This window comes from Schistocerca piceifrons, unplaced genomic scaffold (genome assembly GCF_021461385.2).
Source record: "Schistocerca piceifrons isolate TAMUIC-IGC-003096 unplaced genomic scaffold, iqSchPice1.1 HiC_scaffold_943, whole genome shotgun sequence".
Classification (NCBI taxonomy): Eukaryota; Metazoa; Arthropoda; class Insecta; order Orthoptera; family Acrididae; genus Schistocerca; species Schistocerca piceifrons.
Window position 1 is genome coordinate 175,001 of NW_025729216.1, and position 7,004 is coordinate 182,004.

A 7,004-nucleotide genomic window follows, 5' to 3' on the forward strand; every position below is an offset into this window, starting at 1 on the left:
ATAAGAACCGTGCTGCCTGTCAACGAGCGTCAGGTGGGGTTTGCCTCTTTGTTCACCACTCTGTCTGTAGCTCGCCAGTACACCTTCAGACGCCTTTAGAGGCAGTTGCTGCCAGGGTTGAGCTCTCGCCGGCTATTACTGTATGCTCTGTTTACATTCCTCCGGATGGGGAGCTCCCCCGCCATGTCTTGGCTGCGCTGCTGGCTCAACTCCCGCCACCATTGCTGCTTCTGGGCGATTTCAATGCCCACAATCCTCTATGGGGTGGGACTGTCTCCGATGATCGCGGTCGGGCCGTGGAGCATGTGTTGGCTCAGCTCGACCTTAGCCTCTTGAACACCGGTGCTCCCACACATTTCAGTGTGGCCCATGGCTCGTTCTCGGCCATCGATCTCTCTATTTGCAGCCCTGGACTTGTCCCATCCCTCCACTGGAGGGTACATCCTGACCTGTGTGGCAGTGACCATTTTCCCATCTATTTGTCACTGCCACAGTGTCATTCTTCTGGGCGCTTGCCCTGCTGGGCTCTCCACAGGGCTGACTGGCCAGCTTTTACTTCCGCTGTAACCATTGCGTCTCTCCCACAGGGTGACATTGACGAGGTGGTCCGTGTTTTCACCACGTCCATCATTTCGGCGGCCGAGGCTGCCATCCCCCGTTCCTCTGGCCTCCCTCGGCGGAAGGCTGTCCCCTGGTGGTCGCCGGAGATTGCTGAGGCTATTCGCGACCGTAGGCGGGCTCTCCAGCGTCATAGGCGGCACCCGTCTCTGGAGACCCTCATCGCCTTTAAGAGGCTCCGTGCCTTCGCCCGTCGTCTTATTGCACGGCGTAAGCAAGAGTGCTGGGAGAGGTACGTCTCCTCCCTGGGCTCCCGTGTCTCGTCCTCGCACGTGTGGTCCCGGATCCGGCGGATTTATGGCTCCCAGACCCCTATGGGTGTCCCTGGGCTCTCCTTGGACGGCGCTGTCTGCACGGACGCTGCCGCCATTGCTGAACGGCTAGCTGCGCACTTTGCTCAGAGCTCTGCGACTGCCTCCTATCCCCCCGCCTTTCGCTCTCTAAAGGAGCGAGCCGAGCGGACGCCGTTCTCATTCCACACGCGTCGTTCTGAAACATACAATGCTCCTTTCAGCGAGAGGGAATTCCTCGCCGCCCTCGCCGATTGCCCTGATACAGCACCAGGCCCAGACAGCATCCACGCGCAGATGCTGAAGCATCTCTCCAGGGACTGCCAGAGACACATTCTCTCGATATTTAATCGCATTTGGAGCGAAGGCGTGTTCCCGTCGCAATGGCGGGAGGGCGTTATTGTCCCCATCTTGAAACCCGGTGCGGACCCACTGGCGGTGGACAGCTATCGTCCCATTACCCTCACCAACGTTTTGTGCAAATTGCTCGAACGTATGGTGGGGCGGCGTTTGTGTTGGGTCCTTGAGTCGCGCGGTCTCCTCGCTCCATCCCAGGGTGGCTTCCGTCGGGGCCGGTCTGCAGTGGACAATTTGGTGCGGTTGGAATCTGCTGTCCGTACGGCTTTTGCCCGACGTCAGCACCTTGTTGCTGTATTTTTCGATCTGCGGAAGGCGTATGACACCACATGGAGGCATCACATCCTCGCCACGTTGCATGGGTGGGGTCTTCGTGGTCGGCTCCCGGCTTTTCTTCAAAGCTTTTTATTGCGCCGCTCTTTCCGGGTGCAAATCGGTGCCACCTCTAGTTCCTCTTATATACAGGAAAATGGGGTCCCGCAGGGCTCGGTGTTGAGCGTCTCGTTATTTCTAGTGGCCATTAATGGTCTGGCTGCAGCAGTGGGGTCGTCGGTGTCTCCTTCTTTGTATGCCGACGACTTCTGCATCTCATTTAGCTCCACAACTACGGGAGTCGCCGAGCGCAGGTTGCAAGTCGCCGTTCGCAAGGCAGCATCATGGGCTCTGACTCATGGTTTTCAGTTCTCTGCTGCCAAGACTCGGGTTATGCACTTCTGCAGGCGTCGGACGGTCCACCCTCATCCTGACCTTTACCTCGACGGCCACCTGCTTGAAGTGGTGGACACTTGCCGCTTCTTGGGACTCGTGTTTGATGCCCGGCTCACATGGGTTCCTCATGTTACTCAGCTGAAGCAAAAATGCTGGCGGCACCTCAACGCCCTCCGCTGCCTTAGCCACACGTCTTGGGGTGCAGATCGCTGCACGCTACTGCAATTGTACAGAGCCCTTGTGCAGTCCCGGCTTGATTATGGGAGCCTGGCCTATGGGTCTGCGTCACCCTCAGTGTTGCAGTTGTTAGACCCCATACATCACTGTGGGGTTCGGCTTGCAACTGGCGCTTTTCGCACCAGCCCCGTGGACAGTCTACTGGTGGAGGCCGGGGTTCCCCCGCTGCGGATTCGCCGCCATCGTCTGCTCGCCGACTATGCTGTCCACGTCCATTGCTCGCCAGGCCATCCCAATCGTCGCCTGCTTTTCCCTGCCTTGGTCCACCACCTGCCCGAACGGCGACCTCGGTCTGGGCTTTCCGTAGCTGTCCGTGTCCAGTCCCTGCTGTCAGAACTGGGGTCATTCCCTCTTCTGCCTCCCTTCCGGGTCCGTACACCTACGCCTCCCTGGTGTTTGTCCCGGCCGTCCGTCCATCTGGATTTGGCACAGGGACCTAAGGACTCGGTTCCGCCTGTGGCCCTCCGTCGCCGTTTTCTTGCGCTCCTCGAATCATTTCCGGGCTGTGAGCCTGTCTACACGGATGGTTCCCTGGTTGATGGTCGCACTGCCTACGCTTTTGCTCACGCTGCCCATGTTGAGCAACGCTCCTTGCCAGCTGGCAGCAGTATTTTTACTGCAGAGCTGGTGGCCATCTTGCGAGCTCTTGAGCATATGCGTTCCTGCTCAGATGCGTCCGTCGTCATCTGCAGTGACTCCCTGAGCAGCCTCCAAGCCATCGACCGCTGCTATCCCTCTTCTCCTCTGGTGTCCTCTATTCGGGAGTCTGTTTCCACCATTACCAACTCTGGTCGTTCGGTGGTTTTTGTTTGGACGCCAGGTCACGTTGGCATCCCGGGGAACGAAAGTGTTGACAGGCTGGCCAAAGGGGCGATAGACGCCCCAGCTTTGGAGATCGGCCTTACGGCTCGCGACCAGCAGCTGGTGTTGCGCCGTAAGGTACTTGGGATGTGGGCTGCTGAGTGGCGTGGCATGACAGCCCCGAATAAACTACGGGCTGTCAAGGGGACGACCGATGTGTGGCGTTCCTCCCTGCGGGCTTCTCGCAGGGACTCGGTAGTCCTGTGTCGGCTGCGCATCGGCCATACCTACCTGACGCACGGCCATCTGTTACGTCAGGAGGATCCCCCCTTGTGTCAGTGTGGGTCCCGGCTGACGGTCGGCCACATTTTGCTGGAGTGTCCTCGACTGCGCACACTCCGGCAATCTTTTAATCTCCCGGGCACTTTGGCTTTGGTTTTATCCGACGATGCCTCCATGGCTGATTCCGTTTTAAATTTTATCCGTGGTAGTCCGTTTTATGGTTCGATTTAGGGAGGTCCTGCGCCTTTCCCTTTCTGTGTCTTTTGTCCTTGTGTCTGTTGCGGTTCTGGTGTGCCGTGAGTTTGTTGACTCTTTCCCGTTTTTGATCTCGTGGTCAGTCAACCAGTCTCCGGCCATCTTCCTTTCTTCTGTTTCTTTCTGTCTGGTGTTCCTCTGTCCTGTTCTTGTCTGTAGTGTTTGTTGCAGAATTTGTGTGCTTTTAGCGCCTGGGGGGACGTCTCCTCCCCCTTTGGATTTTATCTGCTTCGTAGATTTTCGGCTCGCCTGATTTTGGAATGGGGGACTGATGACCTTCGCTGTTTAGTCCCCCTTAAACATCCAACAACCACCACCACCATCACCTCACAGTGCCAGACTAGAGTCAAGCTCAACAGGGTCTTCTTTCCCCGCTAATTTTTCCAAGCCCGTTCCCTTGGCAGTGGTTTCGCTAGATAGTAGATAGGGACATATTTTTTTTTTTTTTTTTTTTTTTTGTTTTTTCATATTTATTATACATACAAAAACCCACTTTCTAATAATTATGAGTGGGTGTTCTACTTTCTAAACATTGCTACTGAATTACAAAGTGGTTACATATTTATCAAAAACAATAATAACAAAAATGAGCATTCTGCTCCACAAAAACAAAAGAAACATAACGGCCTCTTAGCCTCTCCAGGGAATACCCAGAGAGTTGCCCGTCCCTAGCCACGAGGAGGCGGGCCGCTACTATCTATGCAGAAACCACTGTACCAGTTACAATGCTCCCTCCACCACCCCTTTTGATCTACTCTACTAAATGATACAATATTTACATCAAAATATGTCAAGCAACACTATTTACTTTTTGCACTTACAAATTGAAAGTTAGTCACACATCAACACCTACAACACAACATCCAGTTTAGCGAGAGGCAGCCACCAACACCAATATTACTCCTGACTTCACACACTCTGATCTTTAGTTTGCTTATCACTCTTCCTCTCGCTAAAACATTCTTTCTCACTCAGCGGCCAAGCCCCAGGCGGTCCGACGCAAGTCGCCATCCCTGGGGCGGACCAGCTGTGGTATCCTTGTGTTAATCTTCAGGTAGTTAACATGTCTAGTGTGACACTGTCATGCTAGAAAGTTTCGCTGTGCCTCGAGAGACACAGCATTAGTCAATTTCGAAAAGATTTTATAATTATCCACATTGTTTAAGATATTGGTCACATCCAGTGTTGGTAATAGCCGCCTCTCCTCTGAGGCAGCTTGATCATACATAGGACATACAAACACCACGTGCTCAGGCGTACCTTGTGGGAACCCACAGTCACACCCTGGTGTAGGTCTTTTTCCAATTCTGTATAAGTATTCTGGATAGGGTCCATGACCGGTCAGAAACTGAATAACGCCAGGGGAAGGCATTATTACTTTGTTCTTAAGTCGTGCCCTGACACTTGGCATGAATGTGTAAACACGCCTACCTGTTTCAGAGTGATCCCACTCCTCTTGCCATAAATTTAGTAGCTGTTCTTTAATCGCTCTGATGCTAGTGAGGGGTGCGCCCATTATATCTCGAACACGCTCAATATCATTTTTCTGCAGCCAATATATTGCCGCATGTTGGCGAATTATCAAATCCAATGGACACAACCCCATCACCACCAGCAGAGCATCTGTGGGACTAGTTCCAAAAGCGCCTACACATCTTACAAGCACATTTCGTTGAACCCGTCTGACCGCCATCGCTGGTTTCACCAAGGCTAGCCTGTGGGCCCACACACTTGCACCATACCCAACTATAGGTGCTAACAAGCAATTATGATACATTCGCAGTGCTTTCTGAGGCAGATGAAAACGCCGCTGCCCTATGGTTATAAGTTTGTTGAACAAGGCCAACGCCTTTGCAGCAGTCTGCTTAATGTGTTCACCAAAATTCCAGTATTCATCAAGATAAACTCCTAAGTATCTTGCAGATCTTTGTCTGGAAACTATAACATCGTTTATTCGAACCGTTGGGTCTCTGTTTAGCTTACCCTTCAACAACATGTACAATGATTTCCTGGGTGCCACTTTCAATTTAGATCTATTGCACCAATTCTGTAACAACCCAACGGCTACTCTGACACGTTCCTCAATTACCTGTCTGCTATTCCCTTCCACAAGTATGACAAGGTCGTCCGCATAGGCCACAACACCCAAGACTGAAGACTGCAAGATGTTCAGCAGTGGTTCCATAGTTATATCCCAGAAAACCGGGCCTAATACAGATCCCTGGGGACAACCCCGGGATATTTGCTTGGATACCACAGCACCGGGAGCCGTGATCCTTGCCAGTCTATCATTACAGTAGGCCTCCAGACATCGATACAGCGGCCCAGGACACTCCATCTCGCGCAAGCGTGAGAAGAGCGCCGGCCACCATAGGTTGTCGAAGGCCCCTGAAATGTCCACCAAGATGCCCAGAACATACTTCGCACTGGCCGAGCGGACAGTCCGAGACACCTCATTGATCGCATCCTGTGTGGAGCGACCCCTTCGGAATCCGAACTGCCGATCACTCGTGCCATGCAAAGCCCTGTGACTCAAGAGTCTGTCAGTGAGCAGCTTTTCAAAGGTTTTTCCCATCACGTCCAAGAGGCAAATTGGTCGATATGACTTGGGCGACTGCGGATCCTTATCAGTACCCTTCTTGATGACCACCACTTCTGCAGTTTTCCACCTTCTTGGATACTTCCCCAGTTGTAAACATGTATTGTAAATTTTGGCTAAATCTGGAGCAAGCTGAGGAGCTAAAAACTGTAATATTTCCACTGGCACCCCATCTGGGCCGGGTGCCTTCCTCCTGGCAAAAGTATGGAGCGCTGCGACCACCTCCTCGGGCGAGAAAGGGTACACGTGCGCTTCATTTCTGTATGGCTCAAATAGTGCAGTCCGTATTGCCTGCTGCTCCACAGTGTCCTCCTCAACGTCATCATCCGGCAACAAAACCTTCATCAGGACTCTTGCTGTTTCTTCCCATGTCGTTGTACAATGTCCATCTTCCAGCTGCAGAGTAGACAGCATTGTGGGAGCTCTGATTTTTTCCCTTATAAGTTTATATGGAACCCCCCAGGGGTCCAATCCCAGCTGCTCATTCACAAAATTTTGCCAAGACTGCCGTCTTGCCCGTTGCACAGAATCCTGGTATCGGGCTTTGAGGCGACGATAGATCCTGAGATGGTACTGTCTCTCTTCTTGTATGAAGCTCCTCTGATAGTTACTCCTCGCCCGTCTGACAGATCGCTTGAGCTCAGTCAGCTCGGGGGACCACGGAGTAGACTGTTTGCGAACAAACCTTGCCACCCGAGGAACAGACACAGCAATAGCCGCCACAACAGATGCAACCAATTCGTCCACCGCCTCGTCCACATTATGTATCTCCACGTCCGGTCCCAGCCCTGGAGGACGAAACACCTGTGCCAGCCGGTTCCAGTTCGTCTTTTGATAGTTATATCTCTCCACCCAGT